General features: G+C 43.9%; 1 protein-coding gene and 1 non-coding gene across 2 annotated transcripts in view; both read right to left on the reverse strand.

Moving 5' to 3' along the window:
- Window positions 1–17,741, reverse strand: part of LOC114658639 (interferon-induced protein 44-like) — a 636,217-nt gene that overhangs the window by 103,375 nt on the left and 515,101 nt on the right. The gene's annotated exons all lie outside the window — the stretch shown is intronic.
- Window positions 5,667–5,820, reverse strand: LOC114659826 (5.8S ribosomal RNA). Its single transcript, XR_003717594.1, has one exon. It is a non-coding gene; the product is annotated as a 5.8S ribosomal RNA (ribosomal RNA).

Raw genomic sequence — 17,741 nt, forward strand, 5'->3', positions numbered from 1 at the left:
GATGCATTTGTGCAGATGTTATACGACTAAATCCAAATGGTTTAATGCACCTGTCTACATTGTAATCCATAAGTAGCTTCAAATAGTCCATCCATTTTTTTCCATTGCTGGACGTACTTAACTTCCATTTCTTTGTTCCCATCCATATTTCTCTTTACACAGTTGAACTTGAACTGTTGTTAGCATGCAATATGACTGGTGCTAAAATTCCAAGTGGATCATAAATTGAACTGACCACTGACAGAATACCACGTCTTGTAGGAGGCTTATCATCGAGCTTGAAACTGTCAGTCTGTGTGCACCACTGAAAACACCTAAGGCTCTCTCAATTGGTAACAAGTCATGGCTTAAATCTAAGTCCTTTTGATCAATAGCCCTGTCTTCTTTAGGAATGGACAATAAGACTGCTCGGCTATTACTCACCCATTTGGTAAGGTGGAACCCTCCCTTTGAAGCACAGGGCTTGAAGGTCTTTGGCCAATTTTATGGCTTGTTCTTCAGTAGCAACTGACTTTAAACAGTCATCAACATAGAAATTGTGAAGCACAGTTTTAACTGCTTCTTCTGAAGCTGTGCTTCTGGCATCCTGTGCTGTTCTTCGTAACGCATAAGAGACACAACTGGGTGAAGAGGTAGCACCAAAAAGATGCACTGTCATTTTGTACTCCTCTAGTCCATCACTTAGGTTTCCTTCAGGCACCCACAGGAAATACTCAGATAAGGTTGCTGCTCGGTCCGGTATTGCAGGTGAAAGCCACATTTCAGTTAAACAAAGAACAGTACACTCCCTGATGTCCTGTTAAAATGTAATCCTAAAATCATCAAACTTGTTTTCGAGTGATTGGACATTTGAGAGCAGGATACTGGACAGAAGAGGATGATGTGGTTCATTCCTCAGTCTGTTTCACACACCGGCTTTTTTACCACGGTGTTTCTTAATCCATTGCTGTGGTTTGGCTCCTGTAGCACCTTTGTTATTGTCTCCTTCGTCACATAGGATCTCACTGAGAATCTCACCTGGACACAATGGGTCAATAGGTAGATCACCTCAAAATAGGTGAGTAAGCCAATTCCTAATGTTTGAAAGTGTTCCCCTATAATAAATAATCAAAGTGGTGGTACTTTGTGCAAGTGGTGTGACGAAAAATAACCAAAAAGTTAAGAAAATGCACAATCTTCACAGAGTGACTAGGATGTCAGCCGGATGTCATGTTGCTCCCAATTCAACTAATGGAAAATATACTTAAATAACATATATAATTGTTAGAATGCTTATAATTGAGTTTATAATGTCAAAGAAAATTTCAAAGAATAAGGTGAAGGTAAAGATGCCTGATCCATACAGTAGATATCTTTATTGGACTGTGTTCATTTATTTATTTAGAAAATTAGTTAAGATACATTTAGTATACATATAGGGTTTATTTACATGAAATCTGTAACAGAGAGCATTACGGGAATACTAGTGCAAGTGTTGTATAAGCAGTGCCATCAGAAGAATGCTCCTTTAATTGCTTTCTGTGCAGTCAGTCCACAGAACTTAATTATATATTTTTATTTATACATTATATATACACATACATATAGGTACATAGTCCTAAGAAAATGGTATATATGGTATACTATACTGTACACTGCAATGTATACTGTGTATGTATGTATATTATGGTGAGGCACATTCAGTTTGTATATTTAAGCACATTAGCACAGGTAAGAATTTCAAATTAATCAAGAAGTCCCATCTAGTGGGCATTTAATAGAACCATATTGTTAAGGCTAAAATCTAATATTTAGGATAAGTTCAACTTTTCATTATATCTACATAGGTATGTTCAGATTGTTCAATAACCAAGTAAGTTTTGAAAAATAAATAAACACTATTTAAATGGTTGTGAATGTAAAAGGTTGAGTCAGGTGGAAAAGTTTGTTTCTTGGTGCAAAGAGAATTGTCTGCAACTTAACATCAGTAAAACCAAGGAACTGCTTATTGACTGTCGTCACACCAAAGAGCCTCTATGGCTGGTCACTATTCAAGGAGTGGATGTAGAGGTGGTCCACTTCTACAAAATCTTGGAGATCCACATTAATGACAGGTTGCACTGGTCTCAGAACACAGAGGAACTAAAGAAGGAAGGGCAGAGCAGGCTCTTCTTCCTTAGGAATCTGTGTTCCTTTAATGTAGGAAGTGACATTCTTCACATCTTCTTCAACTCTATGATGGCCAGTGAGATTTTCTATGCTGGAGTGTACTGGGCTAGTAACATCACTTCAAGAGATGCCTACAGAATCAATAGACTAATTAAAAGGACAGGCTCAGTTATGGGACACAGTCTGGACCCCTGTAGGTCGTAGCAAAGGAGTGGATTAAAACAAAACTGAGTGCTGTTAAGAGTAATGCTGCACATCCTCTCTGTGACACAGCAACACTGAGCATTTTTAGTCAATGAATCTATCTATCTATCTATCTATCTATCTATCTATCTATCTATCTATCTATCTATCTATCTATCTATCTATCTATCTATCTATCTATCTATCTATCTATCTATCTATCTATCTATCTATCTATCTATCTATCTATCTATCTATCTATCTATCTATCTATCAGTTTTGACCATCACTACAAGTCTCTTCACAAGCAAATCAAACTTCACTTGCACTGGTGACACAAGGTGGGATTTTGATATAGTGCTCTTCTGTCATAAACACCATCTCAATATTCAAGACTGGAGTTGAGGATGCAATTATCTGTCTGCTCCACAAGGCTGACAAAGCTGACCACACTGTGAGGATTATGCTTTTTGATTTCTCCAGTGCTTTCAGTTCCATCCAGCCATCCCTGTTAAGGGGTAAAAATGTGTTTGGATGAGTCTACGGTGTCCTGGTTGATGGACTAGCTGTGAGGCAGACTGTAGTTTGTGAGACTCAAGGACTGTGAGCAGCACTGGAGCACCACAAGGAACCAGCCTTTCTGCTTCTCTCTTCACTCTGTGCACCTCAGACTATAAATATAAGAGCAGGTCATGTCAGGTCAGGTCAGGTTGGGGAGCAATCACTGGTACAGCGTGTTGCCGCACCCACTACACAACGAAACAACTTGGGATCCCGGTTTATAACCCCACAGGCAGACACGCAGTCCAGTCCCACCCTCCGGAAATGACCCTCTATCTGCTGCAGCTAGTTGTTATGTGGGTGACCCCTTGGCCTGGTCCAGCCACTCGGGTCCCCAACAACGGATCTTACGAGCCGGATCACCCTCGGGGAAACATACCACATGGCCGTAGTGCCCTAACTGACGCTTCCTCACAATGCAGGTAATGTGCCTCATTCGGGACTCCATGAGCAACCACTCATTCGACAAAAAGTCAAACCAACAGTGCCCAAGGATTTTCCGGAGAGACACAGTACCAAAGGAGTCCAGTCTTCGTCTCAGGTCACTGGATAGTGTCCATGTCTCGCAACCATATAGCAAGACAGGAAACACCAAGGGCCTCATGTATAAACGGTGCGTACGCACAGAAATGTTGCGTACGAACCTTTCCACGCTCAAATCGTGATGTATAAAACCTAAACTTGGCGTAAAGTCACGCACATTCCCACGGTACGTCATACCCTGGTGTACGCAATTTCTCCGCTCGGTTTTGCAGACTGGCGGCACCCAGCGTCAAAGCAGTGCTACTGTTCCTGTGTGGTCACCCTTTCTTTCTTAGATCCACATTCCTGACGCAGCTTTATAAATACACTGAAACTAACTGCATATTGTTTATTAATGTAATGCATCTGATTGTAATTAACCTGCAGCAATATAATGGTCCAGGGAGTAGCCATAGTATTCCAAATACCATAACTGCTTTAGCGTTGTTACTCTCACTGCATCTTCTTCTTCTTTCAGCTGCTCCCGTTAAGGGTTACCACAGCAAATCATCTTTTTCCATATTACTCTCACTGCACCACTCGGAGTATTTATATCACTGTATCTGAGTTGGGAATCACAGCAGCAGCTGATGGGAAAGAGAATTATCGGGATACAGCATGAAGCAGACGCTGACTCAGCCACAGCAAAACACTTCAGAGACTTCCCAGTACGGACTTCGCGGTTTAGAAAAAGTTTCATCCCAAGAACTATAAACGCACTCAATCAAGTGCTCCTTGTAGAACTGTTTGGACTTATAAGTACAATTACCTCACTGTAAACTTGCACTACAGTTATAATATTATACAACCTGCAGCACTTTATAAAGAGCGTATGATGACGATATCATTTTTAAGATGAAATGCAGCAAAATATGTTGATTATATTATATAGATAAAACTTTAACTTCATTTAAATAATCTGTATTGTTAATAATTAAACATGTGAGGACACGGTGCCGCAGTGCTAGCTAGTTCAGGGATTGTTCCTGCATTGCGTTGTATTCTTGCGCTGATGCGATAGACGGATAGAATAATTAAACACTTACTACGAAGATATTTCAATGCTCCTTAAACGTTTTGAAGAATCTGCGTTCTAAGCTTACAAATGGCTTCACGTCTATTACAGAGCTGATTGTGTGGCGATTGGGTATTTGGAGAAAGAAAAGTAAGGACAGGAATTGGAGGTTAGTACGTTTGAAAGAGACAGTACTTCTGTGATAAATTATTTCATCGAAGGTCGTGCATGGCGCAGCAAGCCTCTTGCGTGAGACACAATCAATCACTGCGCCACCGTGTTCTCATGTTTAATAACATGCTTTCATTCCTATCATCTCAGTATTTTAATTATTCAGAGAGCTGTAATATCACAAATGTAATGGATTCTGTGTCCTGTCGGAGAAAGAGAAAGCCCGTTTAAGAAGCAGGTAGTGATTCACACACAGAGCACATAGAAGATCAAATACAGAACAAAGCTTTTAATGTGCTACTTAGTTACAATGGGATTTGAGAAACTAGTAAAATAAACGATTTTAAGATGAAGTTTATGATGTTCTACTTTAATCTCAAAATAAACTACATGATTAAAGTGGAAATTTTGAGATTAAAGTTGACATTTTGTGCTTTTTTCCCTGTGTGTGCCTATTTTTTTTTTTTTGTCTGTACCCTAATAAGCTTTCATATGACACTCAGACAGTGGGCTACGACTTTTAATCCTAATGCATCCAGTTTATTTCTAATAGCCTCATTGTATCCATTATTGCCAATCACTAAGATTTCGGTTTTCTCTTTATTTAATTTGAGAAAGTTACTATTCATCCATTCTGAGATGCAGATTAGACATTGTGTTAGTGAATCAAGAGAATGGGGGTTATCAGGTTAGTTTGGTTAGTTTATTTTCCTCTGCTTAGTAATATGCTTTTTAAATTCAGTGGGTCATCACATCTGAGTTGAGGTCTGACTCAGATGGTGGCAGGCTGGATCCCCCACTCCGGACACGGTCGGGAAACCTCACCGGGTCTCGTCTCCATGGGCAGGGGCTGGAGTGCCCCACTGGCAGACACCTCCACTTCCTCTGAGGTCATGGGGATGACCAGTCCAATGTGCTTCTCACTGATCTCCCGTCTGTGCCTGGGGAAGCAAGGGTAACATCACTGCACCACAGGTCTGCTTTTGAGAGACAGAGGAGCCTGGGTCCCTGTGAACTCCTGAGCTGCACCGACTGCAGGGAAAGATATTGCAATTGATCAAAAAGGTGACCCTCAGACAGACGTGGCCCTGGGAAAGACCTGGGGATACAACGTGCGTTCAAAGTGTCGTTGATCAATGTGTCCTGCAATTCACATTAATTCTCGCAGCTAGCTGCATCCTTCATCAACACACTAGCCAAGTGATCCACCACCAAGAGTAGTCTGTCTCTCCCTGTGTCTGTCAAAGGCCCAAAGAGGAAGGACAAGAGGCACTGAGGTGGGGTGGCACAAGAGCCTGGGTGCCTGGAGTTGGCCTCCCCTCACACTGGGCTGGGAGTGAAGGCATACCGAGTCATTGAAATGTGTTGCCGAAGCGAACAGGTTTAACCCCGCCGGCCAACAAGGGTGGTTAAGGCAACTTTGTGACCATCCTGGAAGGGTAGCACCTGCCACCTAGGTTTCTTCAAGGCCACGAACATAATTTGAGGCTCAAATTATGAGGAGTGGAAGCGTCTGAGCTGCTGACCATGTTTCCTGACTGGATTATTTTCATCTTCAAATGTTTAAAGTTGCCTAACATAAACAGATGTTTGCAAACCTCGACAATGATCACCCGCTAACAATCCTACAGCGCAGGTTGGTTAAGTGACTTACTTATGATGACACAAAGTGCAAATACTGAAGGAACAAGCCAGACTTTGACTTGGCTTTCACCATAAAAGCAAATACATCTAAGTTTGACTGAATGAATATTTAAATTGCAGTTATACTCAGTTCTTTCTGGTCAGCTCATTTCTTTAGAGGGATAAGCAGGCTGCCTGTCTCAATATGGCTGATGAGAGCGTATTGATCTTCTTAAAACTGAGAAATGGCAAGAGAGAGAGGAAGAAATCTCTTTGTTACCTCTGTCTACCTTGTTACCTACCTTATCTTAGCCCAGCTTCCCTGATGTACATTGGCGCCAAGCTGACACCCTACATCATACAAATCCAAAATTCACGTTTTGGAATTTTAGCTATGGGCTATCAGGATGCAAAAGTCTTTTTCTGATTAAAGGACTGGCTTAATTAATGAGATTTTGTTAGATATTATTCTGTGCTATTCTTTAAACTTGTTTGTGCTTCTATGCTTGATGTAATAATTGTAACATAAAGAATTCAGCAGGTTCAAAAAACCTACAGTATATGGAGAAGAGTTTATGGACACCTCACCATCACACTCACATGGGCTTGTTGGACATCTCATTTAAAAACCAGATGCACCCCGATAAAATATTCTAACTCTTCTTTTATGCATCTTTAGGAATTTGTGCCCCTTCAGCCAAAACAGCATTTGTGAGGTCAGGTGCTGATGTTGGACGAGAGGAAGTTGCTGGAAATTGGCTTTCTAATCTCAATTGGAACTCTGTTGCAGATAAGGATAGGCCATTTTTGTGTACTTCAGCAATTAGCAGCCTCACTCTGTGAGTGTGTGTGGTCTACTGCTTCATGGCTGAGCTGTTGTTGCACCTTGATGCAGATTTAACAGCAGAAATTTCATGTACTGATTTGTGATAAAGGGGGCATCCTATGACAGTGCCACGTTCAAAGTGACTGAGCTCTTCAGTATGTTTGTCAATGGAGATTACAGAAGTGATTGACTTTATTTGCCTGTTAACAATGGGTGTGGCTGAAACACCTAAACTTAATCATTTGGAGGGGTGCCCACGTACCTTTGGAAATTTAGTATAAATTCACAGGAGCTCTCAGCTGTTATTATACCCCAGACCCTGGCGATATCTGCAAGTACGGAACTCTGACTGTTCATTTGCCTTCACATCTTTAGAAATCATGCTTACGACACTATCTGCTTGTTGTAGAGCTGACTCAGGATTTTTTCCTTCCAGACAGGTACACACAGGTTTCCAATAAAGTCTGATGTGTTTCAGCCTTGCGTCGTGTGTCCACTTTCTTTGGGCTACTAACTCCAAGTTCTGCACAGTGGACGCCCCGTGCTCTTTTTCTCCATAAGCAGCATAATTTAACACCTGTACTGTATCTGGTTTGGAGAAAGAACTGCTGGAATGTCAACTATTTAATGCAAACGTCAAACTGGAAAGGCAGGATACTGTGTCTTACAATGTAGCAGAGCAAGAAAGCACAAGGTGTCATGAGTCAGCAGCTCAGAATATATTGTGTTTATCGTAACAAGAAACTGAAAGTAAGAATGCAGCTGAGAATGCAGGCTACCGTGAGCTCTCACTCTCACCACTGAGCCTCATGAACAAGTTGAGCAGTTTTTGTTTTCCTTTTTCTACCCTAATTACAGTCTCACTCCTGACGAAGGGCAAGTTTGTAGGGCATAAGTAACAGTGTTAGTGAGAATCCATGACAGCATTGTTCTGTTTCTGCTTGGAATGATTTGTGAGTTAAGTGCTGGGGGATCTGTTACACTTTGATTAACCAACGGACTTTAGTGTTTGGTGGGCTGCTGTTTGTCTTTGAAAACTTCATGTCTGAGGGCAATGAGTGGACGCAGACTATGTATGTGAGATTCCTGCCCCCCTCCCCCCCTTTCACTGTACATTGTACTCTGAGTGTTTGAATTAAGATGGAATATTTTTTTCCTAATTTATTAATCAAAAGCAAATTCTTGCCATTGTATTGTACTCCACATATCAAAGAACTATATATACTAACACTTTCTTAACTTTGATGATCTCTCCTTCCATCATCATCATCACGGCAATTTGTCAATCCAATGATGATGTTGTCCATCCATTTCTCTATCACTGACACTGCCCCTCCTGTGTGTATGCTGATGGGAGAGCAGCCCAATTCGGGAAATGCATGAAAGGCATGGGATTATTCCCCCAGGCAAAGCAGGTTGGTATCAACAGAGATGACTTGCCGCTCTGTTTTCCTCTCATTGATGGACTCCTTCAGTGTCTGTCTATCTCCAAAGTGTGTGATCTCCATGTGGAATGAAACAGGTCTTAAGTAAATGCTTCAAGTGGTCTTTTCAGCATTTCTATGGCCACCACGAGGTCAGCATCCTTCAGCAAGTTCTCCACAGAGGACCATCTGGGGAAGCCGAGACCCATCCATGCAAATAACATGCCTGTAGTCCAGGGTGAAGCACCACTGAGCAGCATAGGTTAGGTTAGGTTAGGTTTCTTTATTTAGTCATATTTACACAGGAAAACATGAAATTTGCCTTCTCAGTTGCATCTAATAACAGACAGAATGAAATAAAACAGACAAATAGAAATAAGAAAGGTTAAGGTAAGGCAGTTAGATAAAACATATCTATACCAAAAAAAAAAAAAAAAAAGGTAACAGGATATATATCAAAACCTTAAACATTATCTCCGATATTTCTTATTGAAAAGTCGTATGGCACTAGGAAGAAAGGAGTTTCTGGAGCGATTTGTGTGGGTTTTCAAAGCAACTATCCTTCCTGATTTACTGAAGTTTAGTTCTCCATGTAATGGATGTCTGTCATCAGTTGAGATGATTTCCAGTTTCTTTAGCATTGCCCTCTGACACACACTAGTCAAATCATCTACATCAGCCCCAATAACTTTAGCTGCATACTTCGTAATCTGCTGGAGCTTTTTTGAGTTTTGGTTTGTCAGACTATTAAACCAGGCAATGAAACTGAAAGTGATCATGGACTGGATCATACTACGATAGAAGGACAACATGAGGTCCTTGTCTACTTTAAATAGTTTGAGTTTATGGAGGAGAAATAAGCGCTGGTTCCATCCATCCATCCATTGTCTCCCGCTTATCCGAGGTCGGGTCGCGGGGGCAGCAGCTTGAGCAGAGATGCCCAGACTTCCCTCTCCCCGGCCACTTCTTCTAGCTCTTCCGGGAGAATCCCAAGGCGTTCCCAGGCCAGTCGAGAGACATAGTCCCTCCAGCATGTCCTGGGTCTTCCCCGGGGCATCCTCCCGGTTGGACGTGCCCGGAACACCTCACCAGGGAGGCGTCCAGGAGGCATCCTGATCAGATGCCCGAGCCACCTCATCTGACTCCTCTCGATGCGGAGGAGCAGCGGCTCTATTCTGAGCCCCTCCCGGATGACTGAGCTTCTCACCATATCTTTAAGGGAAAGCCCAGACACCCTGCGGAGGAAACTCATTTCAGCCGCTTGTATTCGCGATCTCGTTCTTTCGGTCACTACCCATAGCTCATGACCATAGGTGAGGGTAGGAACATAGATCGACTGGTAAATTGAGAGCTTCGCCTTGCGGCTCAGCTCCTTTTTCACCACGACAGACCGATGCAACGCCCGCATTACTGCGGATGCCGCACCGATCCGCCTGTCGATCTCACGCTCCATTCTTCCCTCACTCGTGAACAAGACCCCGAGATACTTGAACTCCTCCACTTGGGGCAGGATCTCGCCACCAACCCTGAGAGGGCACTCCACCCTTTTCCGGCTGAGGACCATGGTCTCAGATTTGGAGGTGCTGATTCTCATCCCAGCCGCTTCACACTCGGCTGCGAACCGATCCAGAGAGAGCTGAAGATCACGGCCTGATGAAGCAAACAGGACAACATCATCTGCAAAAAGCAGTGACCCAATCCTGAGCCCACCAAACTGGACCCCCTCAACACCCTGGCTGCGCCTAGAAATTCTGTCCATAAAAGTTATGAACAGAATCGGTGACAAAGGGCAGCCCTGGCGGAGTCCAACTCTCACTGGAAACGGGTTCGACTTACTGCCGGCAATGCGGACCAAGCTCTGGCACCGATCGTACAGGGACTGAACAGCCCTTATCAGAGGGGCCGGTACCCCATACTCTCGGAGTACCCCCCACAGGATTCCCCGAGGGACACGGTCGAATGCCTTTTCTAAGTCCACAAAACACATGTAGACTGGTTGGGCAAACTCCCATGCACCCTCCAGGACCCTGCTAAGGGTATAGAGCTGGTCCACTGTTCCGCGACCAGGACGAAAACCACACTGTTCCTCCTGAATCCGAGGCTCGACTATCCGACGGACCCTCCTCTCCAGGACCCCTGAATAGACTTTTCCAGGGAGGCTGAGGAGTGTGATCCCTCTGTAGTTGGAACACACCCTCCGATCCCCCTTCTTAAAGAGGGGGACCACCACCCCGGTCTGCCAATCCAGAGGCACTGTCCCTGATGTCCATGCGATGTTGTAGAGGCGTGTCAACCAACATCCAGAGCCTTGAGGAACTCCGGGCGTATCTCATCCACCCCCGGGGCCCTGCCACCAAGGAGTTTTTTGACCACCTCGGTGACCTCAGTCCCAGAGATGGGGGAGCCCACCTCTGAGTCCCTAGGCTCTGCTTCCTCATTGGAAGGCATGTTAATGGGATTGAGGAGGTCTTCGAAGTATTCCCCCCACCGACCCACAACGTCCCAAGTCGAGGTCAGCAGCGCACCATCCCCACCATATACAGTGTTGACACTGCTCTGCTTCCCCTTCCTGAGACGCCGGATGGTGGACCAGAATCTCCTCGAAGCCGTCCGAAAGTCATTCTCCATGGCCTCCCCAAACTCCTCCCACGCCCGAGTTTTTGCCTCAGCAACCACCAAAGCCGCATTCCGCTTGGCCTGCCGGTACCTATCAGCTGCCTCCGGGGTTCCACAGGACAAAAGGGTCCTGTAGGACTCCTTCTTCAGCTTGACGGCATCCTTCACCGCCGGTGTCCACCAGCGGGTTCGGGGATTGCCGCCACGACAGGCACCGACCACCTTACGGCGACAGCTCCGGTCAGCTGCCTCAACAATAGAGGCACGGAACATGGCCCATTCGGACTCAATGTCCCCCACCTCCCTCGGGATGTGGTCGAAGTTCTGCCGGAGGTGGGAGTTGAAGCTACTTCTGACAGGGGGCTCTGCCAGACGTTCCCAGCAGACCCTCACAACACGTTTGGGCCTACCACGCCTGACCGGCATCCTCCCCCACCATCGAAGCCAACTCACCACCAGGTGGTGATCAGTTGACAGCTCCGCCCCTCTCTTCACCCGAGTGTCCAAGACATGTGGCCGCAAGTCCGACGACACGACCACAAAGTCGATCATCGAACTGAGGCCTAGGGTGTCCTGGTGCCAAGTGCACATATGAACACCCCTATGCTTGAACATGGTGTTCGTTATGGACAATCCGTGACGAGCACAGAAGTCCAATAACAAAACACCACTCGGGTTCAGATCAGGGGGGCCATTCCTCCCAATCACGCCCTTCCAGGTCTCACTGTCATTGCCCACGTGAGCATTGAAGTCTCCCAGCAGAACGAGGGAGTCCCCAGAAGGTATGCCCTCTAGCACCCCCTCCAGGGACTCCAAAAAGGGTGGGTACTTCGAACTGCTGTTCGGTGCATACGCACAAACAACAGTTAGGACCCGTCCCCCCACCCGAAGGTGAAGGGAGGCTACCCTCTCGTCCACCGGGGTAAACCCCAATGTACAGGCTCCAAGTTGGGGGGCAATAAGTATACCCACACCTGCTCGGCGCCTCTCACCGGGGGCAACTCCAGAGTGGTAGAGAGTCCAGCCCCTCTCAAGGAGATTGGTTCCAGAGTCCAAGCTGTGCGTTGAGGTGAGTCCGACTATATCTAGCCGGAACCTCTCAACTTCGCGCACTAGCTCAGGCTCCTTCCCCTTCAGAGAGGTGACATTCCACGTCCCAAGAACCAGTTTCTGTAGCCGAGGATCGGACCGCCAAGGTCCCCGCCTTCGGCCACCACCCAACTCACACTGCACCCGACCTCCTTGGCCCCTCCCATAGGTGGTGAGCCCACGGGAAGGGGGACCCACGTTGCCTCTTCGGGCTGTGCCCGGCCGAGCCCCATGGGTGCAGGCCCGGCCACCAGGCGCTCGCCATCGAGCCCCACCTCCAGGCCTGGCTCCAGAGTGGGGCCCCGGTGACCCGCGTCCGGGCAAGGGAAAACGCCGTCCAAAATTGTTTTTCTTCATAGGAGGTTTGTTTAACCGCTCTTTGTCTCATCCCTCACCTAGGACCAGTTTGCCTTGGGTGGCCCTACCAGGGGCATAAAGCCCCGGACAACAGAGCTCCTAGGATCATTGGGACACGCAAACCCCTCCACCACGATAAGGTGATGGTTAAAGGAGGGGATAAGCGCTGGTTGCACTTAGAAAATAATTTTTTTGTATTTGTATTCCAGTTAAGATTGTTATCTAGGTAAGTTCCTAAGTATTTATATTCATTCACTATTTCTACCTCTTCTTCCAGAACTACAATAGGTGAACATACAGATTTCTGTCTCTTAAAATCAAATATCATTTCTTTGGTCTTTGTTACATTCAGACTGAGAGAGTTTTTATTGCACCAGATTACCATACAGTCCACTTGATTTACATAGTGGCTTTCATCCTCCCCAGATATGCGTCCTATGATCATGGTGTCATCCGCATACTTAATAATGGAGCAGTGGTCATTGTTCTGCCTGAGGTCACTTCTGTACACAGTAAACAGTAATGGTGATGAGACACACACCTGTGGACTTCCTGTGTTTGAATGAAGAGCTTTTGAAAAAGTGTCCTGAACTTTAACTGTCTGTGAACGATTTAAAAGAAAGTTCTGAATCCATAGTGTGATAAATGGGTTTACATTCATACTGTTTAATTTCCGAATCAGTATATGAGGCTGTATAGTATTGAACGCTGAAGAAAAATCCAAAAATAGTGCTCTGACATATGAACCAGGCTGATCAAGAAAGGTATAGATTTGATGTAAGATAACAAGCAGAGCATCTTCCACACTTCTGTTTGCACAATAAGCAAATTGATTGTTGTCTTGAAAAGACTTTGTCTCTGTTATTAAAATGATTTTCACCAAGTGTTCAAAGTATTTCATTGGAATAGATGTAAGTGCCACTGGTCTGTAATCATTTAAACAGCTTGGCCTAGAAACCTTAGATACAGGGGTGATGATTGATTGTTTCCACAGATTTGGTACAATACCACAGGTCAGAGACCAGTTAAAAAGCAAATGAAAAACTGGGGAGAGCTGCTTAGAGCAAGACTTTAAGAGCCGACCTGATATGCCGTCTGGTCCCACTGCCTGCCGCAAGCCTTTTTCCATTTCAGTTAAACTGAACCCAATCACAGCAGAATACCTGGTGTTTTTATAAAGCGTCTCCTTTATTTCTGTATTTTGGGTGCTGAAATCACTTTTTTCAAATCTGGCATAAAAGTTATTCAGTTCATCAGCTAAAAGCTTGTGGTCTTTGTCAGCTGGAAAATCCACATTCTTTTTAGGGCCCAGTCCTGTCATTGTGTTTAGTCCCTTCCACACCTGCTTTGGATTGTTATCATTGAACCACCTCTTGATTTTTTCCCCATACATCTTTTTATTTTGTTTAATTAACCTGTTAATCCTTTGCTGTAAAATTCGCTTATCTTTTAACTTATTTTCTTGATGTGCATGTTGCTTTTGCAATAGTAATACTTTAACCTCTTTAGTGATCCATGGCTTACTGTTTGGGTACACCTTGACAGATTTTTTCTTAATGATCATAGACTCACAGAATTGAATATATTCGCTGACAGTATAGGTGGCCTCATTCAGTGACTGTGAGGATGTCAGCAGATCCCAGTTTGTACTGGAGAAGCATTCCTGCAGTTCCTCTACACTTTCCTTGCACCAGTTTTGTGTTGTTCGTATGGCTGGTTTTTCTTGTTTCAGTTTCTGTTTGTACTTCGGGAGAAGATGAGGCATTAGGGACATTTCCATAGCACTTGTCCAGAGTTTTGTCCCCACTAGTGTTAATATTCACATATTGATGATAATTTGGTAATACTGACTCCAGACTGCATAAATTAAAATCACCCATCACAAGTTTGAAAGAACCAGGTGATTTGGTTTCTAGTTTATGAGCAGTTTCAAGAATTGATTCAGCTGCAGCTCCCACATCAGCATGCGACGGAATGTAAATGACTGTCACAAATAACTGATTAAACTCCCATGGTAGATAGTATGGGCGAAGTCCGACGGTGAGTAATTCAATATTTGGCGTGCAGATGTGCTCTTTTTCAGTGATATTCCTGCACCACCTTTTGTTAATGTAAAGGCAGACCCCACCACCCGTCTGCTTACCAGAAGCTGGATTTCTGTCTTGCCGTACGCAAACAAATCCATCTACTTCGACTGCTGTATCCGAGTCTGTATTCTTAAACCAGGTCTCCATAAAGCACATCAGACAGCTTTCACGGTACTCGTGGAGGTATCGCGCAGATGCTCTCAGCTCGTCCAGTTTATTTCGCAAGGACTGTGCATTGCTCATGATGATGGTTGGCAAAGGTGTTTTAAAACTTCTCCGTCTCAGACGTACACGTAGTCCACCTCTTTTTTCTCGCTTTCTGGGTTTCAAAGATTTTAATTCGTCCAGTATAGTACACGGGGAGTAACCGGTAGCTGGTCTAATAGATAGCAACGCGTCCCGGCTGTAAATGAACAGCGCCGGCCACACACCTGGGATTTCCTGCGCAGGTAGTGCATTAGTGTCCTGTTGGATTCCAAAGGCGATAACGATCAAAAATAAGAAACTTTCGCAAATGTTGTTAAGCATTTTATAGAAATAACTACTTGCAGACTAGTAAAAAGAAAAAGAAAATAAAAAGAAAACAATTTTACACGATTTTAGAACAAAAAAACAGGTACAAAACACGGAGAGATGCACTGAGAAGTCTGCTACAGAACAGCGACCGGCATGGCCTCAATGTTGGTTAATGAGTAGCATTCCAGAATTTTAGTGTGTGGGATCCTGTTCTCCCAAGTGATGCACACGCTCTTCTGGAGGAAGTGGTTATGAGATATTTCTACGATGAAGATTTGCTTGCTGTAGGGAGTCCAAACATCTATACAGAACCACAACCTTGATTGCAGTGTAGTGATTCTGGTCAGAGAAGACACTCTTGTGGAGCAGGCTGAATGAGGAGGAGGCCTGTCGGAGGTGGTTTGAGATCTCCTCATGATCTCCTGAGGTAAATAGTGACAAGTCCACTTACAACTCATAGGCCTTCTTGTAAGATAGTTAGTGGCATGCCCTCAGTACTGAGTGACAAATGTTAAAAAAAATAGATCAAACTTATGGTCTTAACTGGAAAGGTGTTTTTGGAATTTCCAGTGCCACGTGATAATCTTAGTAAAAATAATTGGAAGCCTTTAAAGTGTAATTCACATAAATAATCACCTCCTTCAAGCAAGTATTTAGTGGATGGCAGCCATAACAGCCTTGAGTCTGTGTAGACAGGTCTCTCTCTACTGACTCCACCATTTTTCCCCCATTCTTCTTTGCTGTCTCAGGTGTCATGGAGATTGTGAGCAGACAGCCCTTGTCAAGTCCAGCCACAAATTCTCATGTATTGAAATCCTGACTATGATGTGACACTCCAGGACTTAAATATTGTTGTTTTTCAGCCATTCCTGTGCAAATTCTCTTAGTGCTTGGACTTGTTGCGGTGCTGGAAAAAACATCTTCTCCCAAGGTGAGGTTTTCTCCATCAGGTTTTCCTCCAGGATTTCTCCATTTTCTGCTGGATTAATTTTACTCTCTCAAGCCTTCCAGGGCCTGTTGAAAAGAAGCATCTCCACACACCATGCTTCACTGTGTGGATGGTGTGTTTGTGCTAATGTGTAGTGTGCCAGTTGTTCCAGTTTTGGGGAACATTACTTTAAAAGCAACTTAATATAATTACTCATTACTTACAAAATAACAAAATACAGTATGTTCTATATTATATTGTAAAATGTAATGTGCTACAAAAACTGTGATAGCTTTGCATTACATTTTCTTCTTTTGTATGATAATCTACAAAATTTACTGGCCATCATTTGGTATTAAATCCTAACCCCATATATGAACCTTCATGCAACTGACCAATTTGCTCATTTTCTTGTGTTTTATAAATATGTTCAGTCCTTCATGTGCTGTGAAATAAATCATATTTATCCTCTTCTTATATCCCCTACCTGAGCGATTGATGATTCATGGTATGAACATTGACCACAACATCAAAATATCTATAGCAAGGAACTGATGTAATAAATGACAGAAACAAAGATGAATGTTTTGGGCATTTGGTGGTAATTTGCATCATTCAGGTGATACCAGGTTTTAAGTGTTCTTGTCAGGGGTAGGGCTTAGGTTGGAGACAGAAGAGACATCAGAACTCTTCTTGCCGTCAATCTTTTGTTCTGAGGATGACAAAAAGGAAGAGAATGAGGATGATAATGCCATCACCTGGGGCCTCATGTATAAACAGTGCGTACGCACAGAAATGTTGCGTAAGAACATTTCCATGTTCAAATCACGATGTATAAAACCTAAACTTGGCGTAAAGCCACGCACATTTCCACGGTAGCTCATACCCTGTCGTACGCAAGTTCTCTGCTTGGTTTTGCAGACTGGCGGCACCCAGCGTCAAAGCAGTGCTACTGTTCCTGTGTGGTTTCCCTTTCATTTTTAGATCCACATCCTTGACGCGGCTTTATAAATACACTGAAATTAACCGCATATTGTTTATTAGTTTAATGCATCTGATTGTAACTAACCTGTAACAATATAATGGTCCACAGAATGGTCAAACTATTCCAAATACCATAACTGCTTTAGCGTTATTACTCTCACTGCACCTTCTTCATCTTCTGTCAGCTGCTCCTGTTAGGGGTTGCCACAGCGGATCATCTTTTTCCATATTATTCTCACTTCACCACTCGGAGTATTTATATCACTGTATCTGAGTGTGAATCACAGATCTACAGAGATCGGAAAGAGAATTATCGGTATACAGCATCAAGCACACGCTGCCTCAGCCATTTGCTATTTGAACTGCTCTCATCCGACCAACGCTTCAGAGTCTTTCCTGTTCGGACCTCGAGGTTCACAAACAGTTTTATCCCAAGAACTCTAACCGCACTCAATCAGTCCATCAAGTGCTCCTTGTAGAACTGTTTGGATTTGCAAGTTACCGTGAGGTAATTGTAATTATGATAGTTATAATATTGCACAGCCTGAGCCACTTTATAAAGCGCGTATTTACATATGATGACAATATCATTTTTAAGATGAAATGCAGCAAAATATATTTATTATATTATACAGATAAAACTTTAACTTTAACTACACAGTGCTGCAGCGCTAGCGAGAAACTTGAGCTT

The sequence above is a fragment of the Erpetoichthys calabaricus genome, chromosome 10 (assembly GCF_900747795.2).
Source record: "Erpetoichthys calabaricus chromosome 10, fErpCal1.3, whole genome shotgun sequence".
NCBI lineage: Eukaryota > Metazoa > Chordata > Cladistia > Polypteriformes > Polypteridae > Erpetoichthys > Erpetoichthys calabaricus.